The 24,063-nt window shown below is 40.9% G+C and overlaps 1 long non-coding RNA gene across 1 annotated transcript in view; it reads right to left on the reverse strand.

Annotated features, from left to right (window-relative positions):
- LOC113996114 overlaps positions 1 to 20,971 on the reverse strand; it is a 32,950-nt gene extending 11,979 nt beyond the window's left edge. Inside the window, exons 1-2 of the long non-coding RNA XR_005565187.1 lie at positions 20,874 to 20,971; positions 2,445 to 2,658 (exon numbers count right to left, since the gene is read on the reverse strand). This is a non-coding gene — a long non-coding RNA (uncharacterized LOC113996114). The remainder of the gene's footprint in view (positions 1 to 2,444; positions 2,659 to 20,873) is intronic.
- Positions 20,972 to 24,063: the final 3,092 nt, after the last annotated feature.

Below are 24,063 nucleotides of genomic sequence, written 5' to 3' on the forward strand. Positions count from 1 at the left end.
GTGTGAGAATTGAGAGCAGAATTGGAGAAAACTTGAATTTTGGCAAAGCTGTTGGAAAGGAGAGGTGTTCAACAATGAAAAATGCAACATCTATAGACTTAAGGGTCATGGGTATATCTTTAGACCAAAGTATGCTATGGCCACACAAGTTGTGCTTTTTGAGAACCAGATACCACAACTGAAGTAGGGTTTCCATAGAAAGACAATGAATATATTTTCTTAAAGTATTAATCATAAAAATAATTTGTCTTTTCATTTGAGTAAAGGATTAAATGGAACGGTTCCACCTGAGTTGCATCCAGCTTTCAGAACTTCCCCCACACCCCGTGAACATTCTGGTAAGGCCACACTGCTGAAGAGAGCAACCTACCGTTTGATCACTTGGCAAAACGACCTGCTGTTGGTAGGTTCAGAGAGAAATATCTACTGGTCGTGCCTTATTTCAAAAGGAAAACACTGGGGCAGATAACCCAGGTGTTAACAACACCCAAACCACACTGAGCCTGCAGGGATCAGAGCAGGTCCTCTGTCAGGAAGGGTAATTATGAAACAGCACATATTTTACAAATGAATTTACTCCCAAAGTGAGGTAAGCAGAGCGGAGCAGACAATTGTGTAATTATTTTTTTCCTTTTCTCTTTCGTGAACAGAATTACACCCTCCTTTGATTTATGTTGTAGATGGTGGCTTTTTGGTTTTGTTTTTTTGGGAGGTTTTGCGGTTTTCTCTTGTGGTGGTGGTGGTGGTTTTGGGGTTTTTGCTTTGCTTTGTTTTTTTTTAAACAGCAATGCAGAAGGCTGAGAAGGAACATGAAGAACATGCTTCTATGAAATCATACTTTCTAATCAGAGTAATGAAAGGAAAGCCATAGCAACAGTTTCGTGATTTCTTATTAAGGTCACAGGAAGTTTCTTAATGCAACATGATACTGTCCACCAGTAATAATTCAACAACAATTAATAAATTCAACATCATGACAGAGCTGCCATCCAAGTATCCTAATACTGAGTCTAGCTGGCATTAAGAAGGGAAACTAAAACAGGGGGAGGAAGAAAGCTTTCCCCCCGAAAAGCAAGAGGAAAAGCACTGGAAATCTGCAATTTTTTACTGTCTTTTGAGTGGCATTTTTTCCTCTTTTTTATTCCTTTTAAAGTAAAGCCACAGGTCTTCTTTTGTTCAGCAACGCTTGTCTTACAGGGACATGTAAAATCTCCATCTGAGGCCAGGGCCCCTGTCTGGTATGTCATCAAAAGCAAGGGCAATGAGGATTTGTTCAAACTGTAGATGTCAATGCAGTGTTGAGGTATGGGAGCTGGTGCAGATGTTAGAAGTAAACTGACCATTGTAACGTGCAGCTTGTGAGAAGCTGAATAAAAGGTCCACATGAGCTCATCCTGATAGTAATACAGAATTTATCCTACAGCAACCCATGATGACAGTCTTAAGTATATTTCAGCAAAAGTTCCATGCGCATACCAACTAAAATAGAAAGATGAAAGCTGAAACGAGTGAGATGATCTCATACATGGACCCAGGAACTCAGATGACAGAATGCTTTCACCTAGCACAATCCCTCTTGGTTGCAGCTGAAGTGGAATTAGCACTTCCTCCAGGAGCAAGGATGTCTCACACAGGTTTGAAGGCCGTGCTTCTCAGCATAACTTTTCCCCCTCAGAAAAGTTATGTTCACAGAGATGTTCATTGAAAAAGTGTAATTAGTATTTCTGTGTAAGCACTCTATTCACAATTATTTCTCAAACCTTTTGTTAAAACTATTATTCTTTCACTCCAAAGTAGAAATAGATTCAATCAAGCTATCTGATAATTCACAATATAAAATTTCAAGTCTTGGAAAGAAAAAAGGTACAGCCTGTGTCAGAAGTACAAATTTACAACCCTTGCAAAAAACCTATTCACCCTGCAGCCAGCACACAGAAGCAGCATTTATTTACCCTTTTGATGTACAAATAAAGCCTGAGAACATTTCTCATATCCATTTTTATATCTCTATACCTATTACTTGCAGTGATTCACATTGGCTGAAACGAGGTTGAATCAAAAGTTTCGTTGGTGCTTCTTTGACAAACATATCACAGATTTCTCCCTTTCAATATCCTCAGCCTTAAAAAGATAACTGATGTTAAACAGATTGAGGACCACACCTGTTTCAGTACATTTCAGTATCACCTATAAAGAACACTCACACTCTAAGAAACCTCAAGAAAAGGAGAAGTAACAAGTGTTTTGGACTAAAAAACTGGAAATTATAATTTTTTTGTTGATACTTGAGAAATTTTTTATAGAACAGCATGAACATTGAATCCCATCTTTACTCATCAGACAACATGCTTGCATTTTTCACTGGGAATAAAGACACTTCAGGAGACAATAAATTATTCACTTATAATCAAAGGGGAAAAACCCCAACAACCAGACAGTCTTACCTTCTTTTCAAAGGATATGCCAACATTCCTGCCTGCAAATTCTGTTTTTTCAGTGCTTCCCACAACTATTTCTTGAGTGACTTCTTCATTGGATGGATCTGCCTTCATCTTGGGTTGCTCTTTGCAGTGTTTCTGCTCTAACGCCACATGCACACAGTAGGAACTCCTCAATGCTGATTTTAAAATAACAGGTTGTCTTTTCCAGTGTTCTTTTCTGTATAGACACAATAGAAATATTGAACTGGTTAGTTGTGTGTGACTTGTAAAGGTCTGCTGTAGCATTACTAGCAATTGGCATCTTAATAAGTAATTAGATGATCATGCAGCATACTTGAGTGATAATGCAAAAATAGATAATTTATGGGAGAAAAAATACTAGGCTGGGTAATTGACACTGGGCAATACACATGGTCTGCACTGAAGTTTGCCACATTCATTCATTCTGAGGGTGCCCCCCAGAAAACACCAGCCTTCCTGCATCTGCACTTCAACAGCTCCTGCCCTGAGGGACACTTTTACATCGTGGCAGCTATTCAATGAAAATCCCCAAACAAATAAAAATTCATGTTTTATGAACACGTGGCCTGCCTCTGCCACAAAAAACAAACAAACAAACAAACAAACAAACAAACCAACCAACCCACCAAGGTTTCTTCAGCACAACCCTCTAAATGTTCAAGACTAATCTCTCACAAAGTAAATCTAATGGCAGCTGAAGGCTTCAAAACCAGGCCTTGCCCATATCTTTTCTGTACAGAATTTATCCAGGTGGATTTTTACCACATATGGATAGCACAGAACGACTTTAGCAAAACTGTAGGACTCCCTGGTTCCACTTTACAGTAACAGGTTTGTCAAGCTGTAAGTCAGACTTCTCCTGTGCAAAGAACTCCAGGCTGTCAAAATGCCTGCAGTGTTGTAAATAAAAATGTCTGCTGAGAAATGAAACTACTGTATGAAAGTACCTATATTTTTTTTCCTGAGTTCCAAACTTCTCTCTGCCTTCCCACCCTCCCCCTGCATTTATCCCCCAGCTTGAGTTTAAAAATGTCATGAGCTGAGCAGAGGGCATAAGCTGTCTTCATCTAAATGCAAGAGGCAACTCCTCCTTTAGCTCATGTGTGTTTCACAGACAGGAATTGCAGGGAAGACAAAAAATTCAATAAAATAACCGTACATGTTCTCAGCATCATTATGGGGTAACTCTTTGTCATGATGATAAAAGGACATCAAGATTGAAATTCTTGGAAGTAGAATGACAGCTACAATAGAGTACATGCATCATTCCAACCTTAATAATTCCAAATTGTAAGAGTTTCAGACCAGGGTGCTTCAGCGTGTTGCTTGAAAGCACCCTCCCTATAAATCCAGACAAAAGCTTGGGATACGCTCCTTCCAATCTAAACTCATCAGTGACAATACAAAGAAGGAACTGAAGAGAAAAACAACTGTGGGAATAAAAAAAAAAAACTAATAAAAAATTGCCTGTAGCACCAAAACTACTCAGTTTTAAAATCAAAATTCTGCTTATGATTAGAAAGCCACCAACAATTATGTTGTGCCACTGAGCCTTTCTAGCACAGGAGAGGCATTCCTAGGAAGAAGACTTTCCTCAGGACTAAGAATTCGTTCTTTACTGTCATCCTACCTAAAAAAGAAAACTGTTTTTAAGACCTAATGTGCAGCACAGCAGCCTGTGCTGTTTGGAAAATCCTCAGAAAGTTCAGACATGAACTTTTGACGGGTAAGACATGAAAAGTCTTGTCTGTCAGACAAATTCAGAGTTGATGGAGAGTGTTCTGTGCTTTACAGAAGAGCCTCACCAGTGCACAGGATCTGACCGGCGACAATCTGTGGGGCACAGTGACATCCCAGTAAACTGAACCATTTCAGCAGGTGTATTTCTAGGATTTATTCAGGGAGGGCTACTCATATGACCTCTGAAATACCCATGGAAGAATCCTAAACACAAGTATGAAAGCTCAAGATTTCACTTATTTAAGGGTATATTTGAAAAGTTGATTTTTCTTTCCCTTCCCCTAAATAAAGAGAACCTACAGGAAGTTCAGGAATTCCTCCCAGTCTCCGTCATTAAACACGTCTTCCTCCCAATGTCTGCATGCACAGTATACACAATCTCAAAGCACAAATCCCAATTAGCCCAGCACAGACATAATTTCGATGCTCTCTGCTTCTGAATATCAGATTATGTGAAAATTTAAGCTGCTCTTCTGACCTCAGAGATAAACAGATTATCTTTTCCAAATGCACAGGTTATGGTTATTCATATTCATGCCCTCTGCGACAATCACAAGTAATAACTGCAATCAGATCATTACAGGAGAGCGGGTTGGGGGATAGGATGTGCTGAAGTCCAGCCTCCTTGGGAAAAACAAAGTCACGTTACCATGTGCATAAGAAATGTTAAATTTTGATTGTCTGATAGTTGATGATAATTCTAGAAACTCTTTTCTCAGTTTTATAGCCTCTGTTTCCTCAGCCTCTCTCCCTGGATCCAGTTCTCAGCCCACACAGTGGTACCAGGCCTCACGCCTCAGGCGCAGAACTGATGTGAACACACTGGAAATCCGACTAGGTTTCCCATTAAGTTTTCAGCAAGAAAGAATGTCATAAACCTGTCCTGGCCAATGCTGCAAGGACTGACAAGAGCTGAGCACATGCGGAGGGCACTTTGTTGTCTGGAAATCAGCTTCTGAGCATGTTAGAGGGGACTTGTCAGCCTGAAAAAAGCGTGCCAAAGTGTGATTTACTCGGGTCTGGCAGATAGCAAAAGCACTGTATATCATCCCTTGGTCCATGCACACTCTAAATTAGCTCAAGTGCTTAGAAAGTTATCTTACAGCTGCAGGAGTAGGTAAGTGAAAGCAGAGGGGCACTTAGACGATGACCATGAAAAAACATGTCTCAGACACTGCTTTATTGTGAACATGAATTACTGTGATGATCCATTCATTCTGGATGTTTTCGGTATGAAAACAAATTATTCACCACCAATATACAACATCTATATGGATTAAAGAGGAGTAAACACTGGATAACTAGCTTGTCTCTTCAGCACAATTCTTTGGAGACAAGAAGAGTGGCAAATAAACTCTCAAGATCATCTACTAAATAATGCATCTTTGTATAACTAAGTATATCTCAGTCAGAAGACTTCAGCTTTTAGACTTTTTAGACAACTTTCAGAGTAATTATCTGAGAATTCCAATTTGGACATTGCACCCAGCATGATTTTTATTTTGTTTATTTTAAACTTATGACTGGATAAATGAATTTTCATTGTCTGATCAGGGCAGAATGATTTCTGAAACTTATGAGTACTAAACTGTCATGGTTTTCACTGTTATATATATATTTTCCTCATTGATTAAAACCTTACATTTCTACAGCCATAGGATCATTTATTCTACTAGGAAACTATTACCAACAATTCATTTTTCACTAGTTTTGTAGAGTGTGCACTTGGCAGCACTTGGAAATCACATTAGGTTAAAAATGACAAAACAGAGGCCTAGGAGCTTTGACAGGAAGGGAAAGACAAGAGAAACCATGGACATAATGCCCCTGAGGCAGGTGGTCTGCTGCTCCAAGGGCACTCACACATCCCACATTACCATGCTGATGTGGTTGCTGCCTCCTCTTCCACCTCACACTACTGCTTCCCCCTCAAATTGCAGGATTTTTCGTACTAACACCTCGTACTCCCTTCAGCAGTAACTGCACTGGTGAATATACAGTCACAGAAGCCAACCGTGGAAAAGGTGTTATTAAGAATGTTATTTACGGATTGAATTATTGTCTCTTACAGACATATCCCATCAAGCCAGTTAAATTCACAGAGCCTAGCAGAAAACAGGGAATACTGGTGAGTCACAGGTGCTCCAGCATTAACTATCTCAGACCACAAGAACTGTGTTTCATAAACTTATTACCCTTGAAGTTTCAAAGCCAGGTAATAATTTGCTGGGCTTCCCAGGCATAAGGCACAAGCAATCCAGACCAGTCAGCTTCAAACAACATCTTCATTATAAAGCAGCAGAACAAATGAATGGTGAAAACATATGATTGCAACGAGACAAATACATAGCAGGCAAGAGAACAAAGAAAGTTCTTCCTGTTTTCATTACTTTTGTTACAAAACTGATTCTTCCGAGCACAGTATGTTTGCGTGCTCTGCTGAGCCAAGTGGAAAAGGCTTAGGAGAGGCTCCCGGAGCCCTGTCTAGGAGGCTGTGCAGAAGCATCACCTCACAAGTACCCATGTCATTATTTGGCCAGGATGCTGGGACTTCCCAGGTTCCTTCTGCAGGGCATGTCAGCCAGGCACAGTCACAGCCCGCAGGAGACACCAGAGTTGCAGCTATGCCCTGTCCCAGGGTACAGGAGCTGTTCTGCATTCTGCACAGAGGCAGAAATACTAACAGAGTGTGCTGTGCCTACATCCAGCTGTGAAAAGGTCCCATCTGTGCATCCTTCACAATTTTCCACATCAGAAGAAAAGTAGATTTTAAAGTACTATCAAAGCTGTTCATATAAATAACTCTTCTAACAGGCAGCCTGCCTGCAGTTTTATTTCACCTCCAGCTCGTAGCTGAAGCATTACCATAGTCACAGAACTGCTTTCCTGCTGTTCTGGTGTATGACAGTGACTGGCAACACAAGTGCTATTGAAAAGTGATGTTCTGTAAATCACCTGCATTACAGTAAACCCTGAAACTTCTAAAACAACTGCAGAATAAGGAAGACATGTGCTCTTCATGTCTAAAGATCCAGCCAAGCTCCAATATTCTCTTTTGTATGGCAGATAAACCTGTTTTCCAAAGAAAACAAGAAGGCTCAGAAAACTCAGGCCTGCCCTGAGTGCTGGTGCCCAACAACCACAATACCCAGTGTTGTCACTTGATATCCCTGTGCTGAATCCAACCCCTGCCAGGCAGGTCCTGGCTGCAGAGGGAGAAGAGATGAAGCTAATTCAGTTTTCTGCACTGCATCTCTGCACGAAACATCTCTCTACAAGACTTCTTCTTCTGTACAGTGTCAACTGCAAGGCAGATAGAAAAGAGCAAAAAAGTTGAAGATCTATAGATCTATAATTAATAGCCAGTAAGATCAGAAAGAAAGAGAGACCCCAATATGATGACACTAAAGAAAAAGAAAAGTATATGTCAGCTGCTTAACAGGGAAAGTGAGCAAACATGTAAGAGAAAGCTGGAATGTTGAGCACTGAACTATTGAAATACAAACACTAGCCAGCCATCCTTAGGAAGCTGTGTTGGAGAGTGGGTAAGAATCTAGCCACAAAGACATTATTTCAGAGCCAGCTAGTTAAATAGTAGCTCAGCCATGTTTCCAGTACTGTGTTTGAGATGACTCCGGTGTACCAGACACCCTTTGCCTTCCTGTCAGATGCACCCTGGCTTAGAGAACTTAGGAGTTAGAAATGAGTATTACTGGGAGTGTTCTGTGGTCATGCAAGAAACTGAGAGATGCACTTGTCCTTAACGACCTTCCCTCAACAGACTTACAAATACCAGCCTCTGACATGCTGATCCTTACAAGCATTTAGGAAATTTGGGGGCAAAATCACAGTCCTCCAGTGACTCTCCAGCTATTCCTTTCCTGCTCCTCCCTACATCTCATAGAAGACAGCAGGCACAGATTTTCAGCCTTACTGTCTCGTGTCTGTCTGGTGGTGGAAAGACAAGGTAAAACCTAACCAGCAACTTTAAACTCCCCTTGCCAAGGAAACTGCTGTTCAGAAGGGATGGAAATTGCGATGAGAGCTTATCTGAAGCACAGCCAGTAACTGAAATGAAATTAAATATAACCGTTACGGGTTTGATCTTTGATTTTATTTTTAGGTAACATGGAACAGTATGCAAAACTAAACATGCTACTTTCAATTTGAATAAGGCTATAAAAATCTGTATCATAACTTTAGGGTGGAAGAACAGAACACTAAAATAATCTATCACCAGTTATCTATTTAAATAAAGACTGCATTCCTAATTGTTTCCTACCATTTTATAGCAATTGGCCCTTCACTGAACTTAAACAAATGAGAGCATTGAAAATACAGCTATTAAGAGAGATTAATAACAGCTTCTTATCTCTTATCCCAGGAGCCCAAGACATTCTCCCATTATTGCTATTCCTCTCTTCATGCAGAATTAAAGAAAAGGGCATGAGAATGTGGGAAATGTAAGCAGTTTCCAATTGTAAAGATATGGCAAGACAGGCAATAACATTTTGTTTCAAAGTGTAGCTTGTTTAGTCCAGTGAAATTATTTTGGCCTTTAAAATTGTAATTCCACTTAAAACTAGAGGTCACTGAGCATCCAAGCTGCCATGCAGCAGTAGTACAATCAGGTGCCTTCCAATGCTTGCAAAGCTCAGTGTTAGCAGATCCTCTGACTAGTGCTGATGTCTGGTTTCAATGTTCTCTTTCATCAATATTTATTATTAAAGAATATAATCCCTCTCTACGGCTTGTGTAGCTACAGTATTTTAGGTAGTTAGAATTTCCAACAAGTGAGATTTCTTCAGAGCAAGGTCAGAACAGTGCTAACAAAACTTAATTGCTCTGAATATAAATAACTGCCTTCTGAATCTGTACAACTTCCCTTTATTGAAGGAAATAAACAGTGAGCAGTTATCAAACAGATATCAGATGCTCCCGTGTGAGATAAATGCTGAGACTTAAATAGAGCCAACTATCTATTTTGGAGGTCACTTGATGTTTACCCGGAGAAATCTTGACAATTTTTCTATGAGGAGTACAGCAGCTAATGCAATACAATACATCTATAAAGGAGAATGTTCAAAGCAAATTAAATCTCTTTGCTGCTTATTATAAATCAAGACAAGGTTGTCACCCCTCTTGAATCAAGGTTAATCTACTCATAGCCATTAAATTCACACACATGCATTATCAAGGATCTATTTTACAGCTCCCCACTGCTATAATTTGAAGCATTACCAGCTGAAGTGGGAGCAGCATGACATTTCATATCACAGATGTGGAAAAGCCAGAAAGGATTTGTACTGTTATCTCTGGCTTTCAGGCTATGCTTTTAGCTGTACAGGAACAAGATCAGTAGGAACTGATTAGCAATACATAGCAAGGCAAAGCTGTAAAAGCATGGACAAACAAGACATTCTGGCACACTACTGGCTTTTTTTTCTCAGCAGATGATGGAGAATATTTCTGCACAGCAACAGAAGTGTTAACCTAGCTCCTCAAAAAGCATAGGTAAAAGGTGACCAAGCTAAGCTTCGCCATTTCCAAAGACTGGAAATTAGTGAATGCTGAAGCCCAGCCTGCATCATCCTTGCTAACAAGCTGAAATTTTATTCCATTTAGTAGATTTTGCTGCACTAACTGACATCCCTAACTAAAAGAAGCCAAGTTTTCCTGTGAAAAATTCTGAACCGTAGAGGAAAATCAGAATCCTATTCCACTCTTCATATTTCCAGGAATCACCAACAAAATCCTAGCAGTAGTAAAAGGTATATGTTTTGGGAAGAGAAGACAAACTACTATGTAGCTTTGCAAACTGAGTAAATCAACAGCAGTTTTACACCACTTGAAGATCTGCCCTTCTTCCTCTGCCTTGCAGGCTGCAAACAGCTGGGCAGTTTGTGAGAGCATCGCAAATATCTGTCAGTCTCAAAAATCTAAGGAAAAGCAATGGCAAACATAAGATAAATGCAGACTTAAAAACTGTTTCCTCCACAATCAAAGAGGATTGATTTAAGGCGTCTAGGCTAAGTGCATTTAGTGACCTGCTAGCATTTGCTGCAAAAACCAGTTGCATTTGAAATATTAAGCCTCAACTTTGATTAACTACACAGTAATCTATGAGGGCAGCTGCTCGAAGACACTGAACAGATTTATCTTTAAAAAGAAAGCAAACTGTTTCCTCCAACGAAGTTTTTTAAAAAGACCCTTGACATATATACCTTTGAAAACAGGTGGAGAAGTAGAAAATACACAGATCGGACTCATAGAGAGATGAGGCACCGTCTCTTTTTTTTTGTAGCAGGAGTAAACAGTGTAAATTTGAGACTAATTGTCCTACTTTAATGTTACAAGAGGTATTGTTGGTGCCCAAGATTAAACTCAAAGCAGTGGCATGTTTAGCACACGCAGTGCATTACTGAATAAAAAGCCAAATTGGAGGCCAAGTTGTTTATCTTACATTTAACAAAACTCACAAGATCCTCCAAGATCCATCCTGCATGAAATGGCTGTACTGATTATGTGAACACTCCCTAGGAGCACTCACGTGGCTGCAGAGTGAACAGACAGGGACTGGACTCACAGCACCAGGCACTCAGAAATTGAAATGCACCATTCACAAACAATCCACTAAATCAGTTTTAAAAGAAGCTGCAAAAGAGATTTCAGTGAACTGGAAGTTCAGTGAGTTCATCCATTGACACACACTTTCCAAAGCAGCATTTTCACAGATTAAAGCAGCACCACCCTCAGTATATTACAAAGGTGTAATTACTTGGCAGCAAATCACACACTTTTGCTAAGGAAGATGACTGAGGCTTTTTCTGAAGACCTGCATACTTTAAATGGGATGAAGATTAAGCTCCTTAAATTCACATCGAAGAACAACAGCACATTCAAACATCCCACATAATGTCTCAGCTCACACAGCCAAAGGACCCAGAACTTCCTCACAGGGATCTGGTGAACACAAGGACCCCCAGGAGAGCTGAGGGAGGGGGACCCTGGGACAGAGCACACAGGAACACGCATGGCCTTGGCACAGCCAGGAGCTTCAGAAAGACTCTGCTTCCAAGGAGGCTCTGCCTCTACTTCTTTCCCCTCTGTCAGAAGACACTAAATGGACATGATTTGGAACTGCACTTTCAGCCAGACTCCAACATGTTTCAGCCCAGGTGAAATAACTGAAACTATATGGAAACATATGACCCACACACCTGGGCTCCTTTTTGTGGCAGCTTTCCTTAACCCATAACAGACACATCCCTGCTAAGAAGTCCTGCTTTTTTCGAACTAGAGAAGATTGGCATTGGTTCAAAAGACTCCCTCGGGCACTTTTTCCACAATTTCTCAATCCAAAATTTCACTGGCACACTTTCTCTGCCAATTGTGTGCTCACGGCACAGTCTTAACCTGCTCATACATTGGTGAAAGGACAACTGCAACAAGAACTATCCATCATTTAATGCAACAATGCAGAGGTGACCAAGACTATCAGATGTATACAGGTACTGTGGCCATGTCTGCTCTTGTACAGACTGAATCTCAAAAATTGGTGGTCTTTCCACCCACAGCTTTGCTGAGTGACTAATTAGGCTAAGTGGACTGCTGGGCTACAAGCAGAAATGCCAAACTAAAAAGAGGTTCATGGAGCTTTCCCTTCCAATGGCATTTCTCTTATAAATGAAGGGAGAATCTACTCAAACTGGAAGGGAACAGTGTCTAAATGTAAATACGGATAAAGACACCTGGAACAAGAGGCAGCTGTCTGGAACTACTCAGCATCAACTCAGTCAACATGACAGGCTTCTGACTGTCTAACAAAGTGTAAAGAATGGCCATATTCTCTGCCAAGATTTACCTTTAAATGGATCTGAGTGTAGCCTGAAGTGAACTACACCATAACTCTACAGCAGTGATGAGGCTGAGGCAGGGAGGAGAGCAGCAAGTTTTTCAACCAGGAGGAAAGGACACAGTTGCACAGCCAGATGCCAGTTAGAAAACCACAGTGGCATGTGACATGGTCATCAGAGGCCAACCAGATGTCTAAACAGTATGAGAAGCACTACACAAAAAGAAACGTGCTCTTGAAAGAGCCCAAACCATATTTGTTGTTTATTCCCATTTCTGCATGAAGCCTTCTGAGCTGGGATTTATGCACACCTGTAAGGTGATAGCTAAAGCCACACAAAAGAAGAAAAAGGCTTCTGATGATTTCCTGGAAAAACCCAGCACCTGGGAAGACATTCCCAGAAACTGAAAAAAGGATTAAAATGAAGAAAGGAGTGATATGGAGATAACACAGCCTTTTTCCATTAACATCCTGGTTGCCGGAAACTCGGGAAGTGGATCTTTGGGCCTATTTCATCTGTCTGTCATCCCAAAAATTATTTTATTGACTACAGCCACTCAAACTGCCTAAAGAAAAAGGTATAAGAAGAGATTGGACATAAGCAAAAATGGGGGAGAAGTTCCATCAACACTGAGGAGGTAACCGAGGGACTACTTTTTCTCCTTCCACCTTCTTGGAATGCTGCAGGGTGAGCGATTGCCTTATACATATACACTAATTTTACTTTTGCTCCATAGTACTTTAAAATTTTTACTTATTCTTTGTTAGTTCTTTTGCTTTGGGGCGGGTGCTTAAGTTTTTGCTTTACTTATTATTTGTAAGCTGTCTTACTTATTTGTAAGTTGCTTTGGCTTTAGGGTGAGCGCTTAAGGTTTTGCTTTAAGTTTGTAAGTTATTTGTAAGCTATTTTAGAGCATGTGCTTTGTGAGTGGCTTTGCTTGAGAGTTTTTTGCTTAGGTTTTGCAGTATTAATATTCTTTGGAAGTTGCTTTGCCTTAGAGCATGTGCTCCTGCCCGGCCTTGTTGTTGTTGCTACCTGGCTTTAGTATAACTTTGGCAGTTAAACGTTGTCACCGATGACACAAACCCTATAAATTGTCACAAACTTGTATTAATAAAGGTGTTATTTCGTGAACTGTTAGAGTGAGTCCATTTTTAGGTGCTGACAGTTTCATCGACCGCAAAATAACTCACAGGAGAAACCTGCTAAGGGGTTTTCCTACCACTATTAAGTGCAACCCTTACATAACAAGGTATCAAATGTCCTGTCCGTCTCAGTGAATCTGTTAAGTGAAGGGTCTCATTAGGTGAGGCACTAACAGACTGTTTTGGACATTAAAGGCTTTGATATTCTGGGAAGGACACTGATAGACAAAAAAATAAATTAATACAGGTTCGATAGAAAATTCTTTTTTTCTGCTGCTTTTCATATGACAACACCTTAACCTCTTTGAGGAACTAAGAGAATTTTAACCTTCCTTTCTGAAACAGGCAAAGGGAGATCAGGTCTTCAGCATCCTGAATATCCCCCTTATTCCCATAGTTCTACACCAATTCTTTCACTCAGTCAGGCCCAACTACAACATTCCTAATCCCTGCTGCCTGTTCAGAGTCACAGCGTGCTAATCCCAGAATCTGCAGTACTGAAGATAATACAGGTTGGAGAGAAGAAAAGTAATTCAAAAGACTAAAATACTGATGAGGTTTTAAATACCATTATCTGTCAACATTCTCTTAATTTCACAGGGTGCACACACAGGCACTGTAAGAATCTCTTTCCCCTTGGAAAAGGTTATAACTTGCTTTAACGTTACAGGGATTTTCTTAATCTTTCCTCAGTACATTGGAATGATCCTATAAATTTCCTGATTTATTTTGCAAATTAATTCTGCAAATATGGCTCTAGAGACTGATTCTCCCTATGCCTGCACTTTGTTTAATTATGCTCAAGGAAAAGCAGCAGCATCTGAGGACAGAATGCTGCTGTCAGAGAAGTGTTCACCATCCCTAGGAGCAGGAGTAAATGCACTGCAAGTGCCAGGGCACTGCAAGTGGAACAGCAGGTCCAGATACTTTAATGCCTTTGTTCTCTAGATATTTCCAAGTCTTGGAATAAATCATGGAGGAGAGGCAAACAGTTCGTCTGACATTTTGGAGCTTGGTAAAAACCCACATGACTAAAAGCTACAATCAGCAGCTTGGCATTGGGCCATCCAGCCATTACATTTGGTCCCATTAGACACTGTCCCTGTAACAGAGCTATCTGCACCGTAGGAGCAAAACATCTTTTCTGGTGCAATTTTCAAAGTCACCAGAAGTTTTAATTGAAGAAAACTTCTGTTGCAGATCATCTGCTTTGGTGGGGTCCCAGGCTCTTCAGTCTGACCTGTAGCCTGTCCCCTTTCCCTCATACACAGAAGTTTCAATTGTTCACATTGATATTCTGTGCAATTCATCTGCTGACAAATCACCCTTTGATATTACTGATGGTTAAACAACTTTGTCTCTACCTGCTCCCAACAAAAGCAAACAACCGTTTTTCTTACATGTGCTCAGGTTTTTTGGTTGTTTGGCTCCAATGAAGCCTTTCACAATCACCTATAATTTTGCTTGTCCTGCAGTCCTGAAGGCACAAACTCAGTAGGGTGCCATTCTGCTTTTGGTTTTTTTTTTTTTTTTACTTGACTGAATGGCTGTCTGAAAAATGTTTTTAGCTTATGTTCTTCTCCTGGGAAAAATGGGGCTCTGCGAGCATAAGATAAAACACTAAAGTACACAGTTTGCTTTTTTATCTCCCCCCTAAACATAAATCATTTCTTGTGAATACTCTTTCCCCAAAGGAAAAGGCAGCCCAACAATGAATTAAGGTCTGAAACGTGAAAGCACAGCAACACATTTTGGAAAGGCAGCTTCTGATGTTGAGCAAATTAATATGAGTGTAAAATTCAGAACAGAATCTGTCCCTGGTCACTAGCTCCTATTTGTTCAGTTTTGTCCTGAGGCTGATTGTAGTTCTCCTGTTCTGTGAGCCAAATTTCTACAGATCTTTTGCAGAAAATTAAGTAATTTGATTCCACAACATTTTAAAACAATAGGTGAATACTATTTTCACAAAGACTAATGGGGGGTTGCACAGAGGAAGATGGTCTTATGTATGGACAATGCAGTTGAACAATATTCTGCTAGATCAGTACATGCTTCTGCCACATTTTCATTCCTGCCTTTTAATTCACATATTTGTTGTCTTCTTCAATGACTGTTTAAGAAATATGTTGTCAAATCCTTGGCATTCACATCAGAGCATCTCAACAACTGGTCATGCTACCAGGGTTGAACAATGTTGCCTCTCCAAGTATCTTGTCATTGCTTCATAATGCATTTACACTGATTGCTGAGGCCAGTCGTCATGTCCATAAAGAAAGCTCTTTCAAGGGCTACTTCAATAGAAAAATATAATTTGAAGAACCATGAAGAAATTAAAGAAAATGGCTTCTGCAAATTGCCTTCCACAGCTTTTTGAAAGAAAAAGCAGTTGCTTCTGCATATTGTGGGAACTGAACTTGATTTCAAGGATAGAATTATGTGTGTTATTATCCCAGGTAACATAATTTTAGAAGGAAAAGTACTGAGACATTTAGAATCACAGAATATGCTGAGTTGGAAGGGACCCACAAGAATCACCAAGTCCAACTCCTGGCCTGCACAGGACCATACTCAAGAGTCACACCATGTGCCTGAGAACATTGTCCAAACACTTCTTGAGCTCTGTCAGGCTTGGTGCTGTGACCACTTCCCTGGGGAGCCTGTTACAGTGCCCAACCACCCTCTGGGGGAAAAACTTTTTTCTAATATCCTACCTAAACCTCCCCTGACACAACTTCAGGACATTCCTTCGGGTCCTATCATTGGTCACCACAGAGATCAGTGTCTGTCCCTCCTCTTCCTCTCACAAGGAAGTTGTAGACTGCAATGAGGTCTCCCATTTACAGTTTTCACAGTTACATTTAATAAATACATTAAAAAATTAGTAAGCATTCCACGAAGCCACGTAAGAACAACAGTTCCATACCGGACACTTGAAAATATTTGTTCCATACTCCAATTAGCAACTTCCCATGACGAAATTTTCCACTCCTAAAATCTGTAGTGAGAGGCTACTTCTGCTCATTTCTGAAGATCCCAAATGGATGTTTGTATTGCCAGGGACATAAGTGGGTATATTCCTTTAACTCCACATCTACTCTGGCAGCTTCTGCAGCTGCAAACAGCTGTGCATCCTCAGACACCCTGAGAGCTCCCTTCAACAGAGCTGTGAAACAAGAGTGAGCACAAACCAACCGACTCCTGCAGCATAAGTAGGAGGGAAGTGTGCAGTTAGATGAATGCTCGAGATTTTCCACGTGTTTGGACCTGTTAACTGTGAAGCTGTAATCAGTAATTCTTCATGCTCCCAATGCTAATAGGCCTGCCTTCTGTGGTGCTTGCCATCTTCAGGTATCCAAACATTATTTGGAAGACACTGGAGTGATCCTTGCATTTCACAGGGAGAAAGCAAGAAATTGTGCCAAATAACCACAATTACCCACTAAGTCAATAGCCAAGTAAAAAAAAAAAAAAACAAAAAAGACTTCTTCCTTAAATTCCAGTCCCAAACTTTACATATGAGAACCCAATGATTATTGGAAATGCAATTTCTGTGACTTTTAAATTCTAATACTAACAGCAGAACTAACAGCATGGCCATCTGAGCCTCTGTTCCCTGCCCTTGGCCAGATATTGGATTCATACATCAAGACATATAGTGGTTGATTATTGTAAACTTTCCTTGTTGTGCAGACTTTGGAACTGATTTGGGAGGAATTCTTGCCTCACAGCAAAATTACATGCCAGTTTACAATAACATCAAGTAAGTGTGTTTTATTGAGTTTCCTTTAGGATTTAGTCTTGGTTTTTTCTCATATCTATCTATCCAAAAGTAACTATTAGCTTCCAAGCATGACAATTCTTCTGTCAGAGAGTTTTTTACCTGCCTATTCTATTACCATTCCCAAACCTACCACATGTATGTGACTTCACACTTGCTTAGACATTGTAGACATCAGACTAGAGAAGATAAGAAACTACTTTGAAACCAAGAAGTACCTGAAATTTTCTTGAGCCTGCAGAAAATGGAATCTAAATAATCCTTTCCAAAGCACAGTTCTCAAAGCAAATGATCAGCAAGGGTGCTTTCCAGTCAAAAACCCAGGTTCATCTAGAGGAGGAAGAGACCCTGAAGCAAGGCAGGAAATTCATACTTGATGTATGTTGGAGGTGTGGAATTTTTCAGCCATTTGTATACAGTTTTATAGGCTCTATTAACCCAAATTCCATCTGATTCATGGAAATTATCTGTAAGGAACTAAGATGTATCATCACATCAAAAGTAAAACTTGACCTTCAGGAGGTAAATTGAACTTTTTGATCCAGTATTGACAACTTGTAGAAACTCACAGAGCATTCAAGGCTTTGGAGTTTTTTTCCCCTTTATGCATTTCGTCACATAATCTCATGCAGAACATCTCAGTCACTCATGAAATCCATTGACTGATATTTGCTGGACAAAAGTAGAAAAAAATTTCCTTTAAATTCTGAAACACATCAGTGTTTTAAAGACAGATCTTGTCACTTCTTTGACAGGCACTGTGTGAAGCTGGCATTGATAGACAGCAAGAGCTTCAGTGTGGTTTCAAATATGTCACTCCATAATATAAAGTTAACTACAGCAGACTTTGTGGTGCTGGACCATCCACAGAGCTCTTTGAACAGAAGAGCCCCTTCCCATCTCCCTTTATCCCACCCAGCTTAGCAGTAACTCATTTGTCTGCCTGCATGACTTCTGGAGAGGTTTATCACCCAATCAATGTGATTAATTTTTCACCTTTCCTGGATTACCTCTTTTCCAATAGTTCACCTTTACAAAGCAACAAGCATTGGTTTTAATGACCAGCAAGTTGTGCTGCTGCCATTTTATTGGCAGAATTTGTTTCGGACTCTTGCCTATCATCACTGAGGCTCAAGCCTTAGACCACTCCACCAAAACCAGGAGACTTTCTTTTAAAACCTCAGGCAGGAGGACCTGTGTACCAGAGCTCAGCAGCAGTTTGGTATTTATCTTTACAATAGTAATGTTTCAGGAAAAAAAACACTGCTGGAGCAATGCAGAGCAATGCAAGTAGAGGATTAAACTCCGATGCACTGCTGCAACCACCCTTAAAATGATCAACATTATCTTAGGGTGGTTTTGCTCTGAGCAGAACCCAAGTATAAGAAGTGACACTGGCTTTAGGACCTGTTCTTGGTAGAGATGAGGGTTCTCAATAATTTCTTGTCCATCTCCTGCTGCCTTGCCAGCCACATCTGCAGACTTTCCTGTGGCTGGTACAAATACAGCTGAGGAGAAGTTTCCATTCCAGGGAGCAGATTGGCACACTTCCATCTGCCTGATGTTAGACTTTCTGACTTAATCTCTTTAGTCAGGTGTACAGGGACTGGAAGATGACAAGTCTCACTGCAAAAAAATGCACACCCTGAAGACAACAGACAGTTGAAGTCTTCTGTGCAGCACTGGTCCCTTAACTTTCAGAGCATGCTTTGGAATTGCCCTTCCTTAGCAGGGGACAGAATCTTGGGCTCTTTGCATCCCAAAGGTCCCCTTCACACACACTTTCACACCGTCACATCAGTGCCTTTCTCACTAAGTGGGCTGAAATAAATATATAAATGGACTAGTTTTCTGTGGGCTTTAGCAAATGACCTCTTAACTCAATCAGTCAAATAGAAAAAAACCCCACAAGTGAAAAATGTTCCTTTGCCCAGGAGACCAATGCAGAAAGCTCAGGAAAATCCATTTGCCCTGGCAGAAAGGCCATTGCCTCATGTCCCTGTGTAGTAGGGAGGGGGTTACTTTCCATCGTCTTTATTTTTGTCTAAAGGCTGTGTTAGCTTCAACAGGGAGCTACAGATCTGGAAGATGCAGCCGGCTCCAAAAGCAGCAAAAGGTAAAAAAACAGTAAGGTAGAAACCTCCAGTGAGAAGGGAATGAATAATACTGGATAGAAATGAACCTGACATGATTTGAATGTTAGCAAGTCTGAAAGAGAAATGAGCCTTAAAAAAACCCTTCTGAATGGTATTCAAATATCCAATCTGTCATCCTTTTCTCTTCCAAATGAACTCCCTCCAGCAAAATTACCTAAACTGGCATACCGGAAAACTGTAAATTTTTTATCTACTGTCTTTACAAGTGAGTTTCCTGGTGGCTAATGACAACAAATTGGTTAATAAAGAATTTCTTTTGAAAAGGTCAGCTGGGCTTAGATTAAATATTTCTTCTGGGAGAACTTTGGGCTTAAAATTTCAAGCTCATTTAAATAGAAGTTTGCTCAGAAGAATACTCTGGAAAAGAGCAGGCCTTCAGCAGGCCATCCTCCTCCATCCTCCAGCCCAGGAGCTAACTCCCAGCCTGGAAGGGGTGATCTGCCCTGCCCCCCTCTGCAGTCACGTGGGCAGGAATTCTTCCAAAGGAACTCTCACAGCAGCTCAAGTAGGCTGTGGTTCACAAACAGCATTAGATCCACTATCCTAGCCTTTGTGCATTATATATCATGGGATGACATTTTCCACAATGAACTCCAACCAATTTACTTTGGGATCAGTCATCACGAGACACAAATGACCTCTGAACAGCTAAATTTCTTTTTAAAAAATTCTAGAGATTGTATTCTAGCTGATTAATCCATTGTCCTGGTTTGGGCTGGGATAGAGCTCATTTTCATCTCAGTAGCTGGTACAGGCTGTGTTTTGGATTGGACTGGGAATAATGCTGATAACACTGTGACGTTTTGGTTGTTGCTGAGCAGTGCTTACCCTATGCCAAGGACTTCTCTGTGTCCCATGCTCTGCCAGAGAGGAGCTGCACAAGAAGCTGTGAGGGAGTATGGCCAGGACAGTTGACTCGAACTAGCCCAAGGGATATTTCATACCATAGAACATCATGCCCAGTATATAAACCGGGGAGAGTTGGCTGAGAGGACCTGATTCCTGCCTGGGGACTGGTTGAGCTTCAGCCAGTGGGTGGTCAGCAACTGTATTTCTTGGTTTATTTATCTATTCTTCTTCTTGTTATTATTGTTATTATTATATTTTTCTTTGTTTAAATTGTTAAACTGTTGTTATCTCAAAAACCCACAAGGGTTTTCTTACTTTTTTTCTGATTCTACTCCCCATCCCATTGGGAGGGGGCAGGCAGTGAGCAAGTGTCTGGATGGTGCTTTATTGCCAGCTGGAGTTAAACCATGACATCCATGACACTGAGATGCTAGTTTGGGCTGAACAGCTCATTCTTCCAGTCTTGTGACTAAGTCATAGCTCCTGTACAGTAGGCCTTTTAAGATGTTCACAGCTAACAGGGTTTGATTTCAAAAGGACAATTTCCTGCATATATTGGTTTCTACCAAATAATAGGAATTTATAAATAAGTGCCTTAAAAAATGCCGGGACTTAGCTTACATTTTATTCCTCAAGGACTTGCAATCCTGGAACTGAGGGCTGCCCCTTCCCACACAGCTGTAGCCATGCCACATTCTCCTATTGCATCTAATTTGTCCACATCATTTCTATACATTCTGGGAAAAGCAGACCAGCCCTGTTTTGAACCAGAAGATGATAATTTGTTGTGATCCCAGTAAGCAAGGCACTCAAACATTGTGAATTATAACGTAAAATGCCATTCATTAGAGTTAATATGACAAAGAGGAGAGTATAGATAGTCTTACCTCCCTCAGGTGGAACCCTTGAGCTGTGCTGTATTCATTGGTTGTCCAAGCACACCAAGCACCAAGGTCACCCCACTTTGGGCTTTCGAGCTTCAACAGCATGTTCTGAAAAGAAAACAATTCTGCTCATCATTCCTACTATCAAACAAAAACGATGTTTACATGAGAACTTGTTGCTGCACTTTTAGTTAAAGACAAGGACACGCAGGGGTGTAATTGCCTGTACTGAGGGGAAACTGCCCACAGGCTCCTTGGTTGCAATCAGGCAATGGAGATCCTCTTGCAGCAGGGGATATGCACAGGACCACACAGGTAGGAAAGCCAAACTACACCTGGGGCATGGGGCAGCACAGAACAGCCTACACTTACACAGGTAATCTGGCTTGTGAATCCCTACCTGCTCCTTGACAATGTTCTTCCTGTCACAATCCCTGGTGACCACCATCAGAGAGAAGGGAAGGTCTGCCTCCTCACCACCACCAAATGGCAAAGAGATTCCTTTCTCAGGGGGCTTTGTCACTCCTGTTCCACAGCGTTTAACTCCATCTATGCACAACACCAGGAAGTGAGATGCTGAGCCCTTGGCTCTGACATTCATGCCCCTGAGCTGTCCCTCTCAGAAAAATCAGCATCTGTCTCCTTTTGACCCTAAATCACCTGTATTCCCACAGAGCCATGGACAGGCAGCCTGTTCCACCACACTGCCAGCCACACAGACAGCAGTCAGCCCTGGGGTGCCAGGGGGCATAGCCATCAACCCCAACCATGGATGTGCACCTTCTGGCATGATTTGCTTCCTCTCCACCTAGTTTGGGGAGTATGGATACGCCTGTCATCTCCTGTCCCTTCTACAGTGTTACTCTCAGACTTCAGAAATGAGAAGGAGGTAGCTGATCAGGTCCTGCACTTTTGACACCACATCAGAAAAACCACAAAGCCTTTTGTAAAGTCAGAAATGAGGTGTGACAGCATCTTTTCATGACTCATCCTGACACCAAGACTGTGGTTTCATGCTCTGAGTAGCTTCAAATGGAACTACCATTAGGCATTGTTCTGTCGAGTAAGAATTGAAATGTGTGCAGAAACAGCTGGCAATATCTGCAATAAGGGTTTCACAGAATATTAATCTCTTTCTCTGATTGATAGTGAACTCCAACAGCCCTTTAAATCTCAAATAACTTGTGAGAAATAAAGAACTATTAACTTTTAATGAAGCCCCAAAAACCATGTCAGGCTGTAGAATGAGGCATGAGCTTTAAATATTTCATGTCTTGCTACAGGGAGAAGCCAAGGACCTGGAACAGAGGACTCCTCTCTCCATGTGCCTGAGCCAGCCAGACCTCCACAAATCACTGCTGGATGTAAAAGTGCTCATAGTGATGTGCTCTGCTCTGTCTGTTTATGCTGAGGGTAGAAATAAGGAAAAGGAGGGTGTCTTTTAGGTGAAAGTGGGATTATGGGAACTGCAGAGGGAAATTCTTGGAACCATTCTGCCTGCCATGGTGAAATACCAAATCACCAGTGACAAATGGCAATGGCAAATGGCAATGGCAAACCCACCACAATATTCCAAAGGGGAGACATGATTCTGTCCGGGGCAAGTGAACAGGAAGCAATGATCACTCAATATAAAGAGCAGAAGAAAGAAGATGCTGAAGTGATGATAACACAAATTGCAGGGCTTTGTCAAAAGAGAATAGCAATAGCAATGTGCTCACAATTGAGCATAAATTTGAGATTAGCTGAAATGGATGACAATTTAATCTTTTAAAAAATGCAGCATCCAACTTTGCCTATTTAGACCTCCAAAGAAGTCAGCAGGTTTTTGAAAGGATATATCTCCTATCAAGACACTTCAGTTAAAGAGCTGCTTTGTTTCCAAAAGCATTCTTCTGCTCATAGCACCCCCTGAAAGAGAAGATCCACTAAGCGTATCTCTGAGTAAGATCCAAAATCAACAAGGCAGTCTCTGAAAATCCAAATGACTGACAAGCCTGACTGAGACATAGGACATATTAAGCTCCTTTTTGTTTCTAAATTCAAAGGCTTCTGAATATTGGTATGTATAAACCTGTTCTTGAGGAAAAGGCCAAATGCAGACTTCAGATCTCAATCAGAAATAGTAAAACGAGGAATTTAAAGTAGGTCCATTAAAATTCTATCTGGTGCAGCTGAAAAACATTTGATAGTCTCATACAGAAGACATGAGCCCTAGATTACAAAATTTCTTCACCAACAGGCCAGGAAAGCACTTGTCATAAATTATTTGGGTATATGTAATGCAGCCCAGGAACAGCACTACAGATTAGATGATAATCCTGAGATCTCTTAACATCTGCCATTCAGAGGCCTTCTGCTCAAGAGAAGGGTTTGTGCTAACAGACATTTGCTCTAAGGAAGGCAGATTTAAGAAAAAACAACCAAACACACAAAGTCCAACAAATACATCCAAAAGAAAAGAAAAATCAAAGGAATAGTTAATAATTAAAAAAATGTTCGATGTTTAATGACTGAAATGTTTTTCTTGTGGTCATTCATGTCATCTACTGTTGGCATCAAAACTCATGCACAGTCCCTGAGCTGGACCTTGCTTTCCAACCTGCCCCAAATACTGTCACTTTTGCTTCTCTAGTGAGGGTGACAAGTGCCAGTTAGGAACATCAGCTTCCTAGAGATATTTCTACATATTTCATGGACTGTTGTTGAGGCCAAGGGGGTGCTTCTCACAGGGGATTGCCATGCTAAACTGAACTGAGCAAAATAAATGCCATTTCTTACGCAATCACAAAAGGATGAACAAAGATGAAGAAAACTGTCAGAGAATTAAAAAGTTGGAAAAAAAACCAGAAAGTGAAAACACAGAAGCTTCTACTTGGAAAAGAGTTGCTGATTGCCTCTGGGTCACCTTGCACATGAAGTGAGCTCTGGGCAGCTCAGCTAAACCTTGTGTCATTCGGCTGTGAAAGACACCTGAACACCCCTGTCCAGAGAAACCTGTGCAGCTCTGAAAGGAAAAGACCTTTTTGGATGAAAGCGCCACATCTACTGTTCCAACAATGCTGACAACCATCCTAACACAATGTCACTGTCTGCTGCTCCTTCAGATGTTTTGTCCCTTTTCCCAAGCCACAAGGTTTACTCTCAGTAAGGAATCAGAAGAAAGATGGTAACAGGAAAGTAACACGGTGGC

Source organism: Pipra filicauda, unplaced genomic scaffold, assembly GCF_003945595.2.
Source record: "Pipra filicauda isolate LSUMZ 115617 unplaced genomic scaffold, ASM394559v2 scaffold434_size586239_pilon, whole genome shotgun sequence".
NCBI classification, from domain to species: Eukaryota; Metazoa; Chordata; class Aves; order Passeriformes; family Pipridae; genus Pipra; species Pipra filicauda.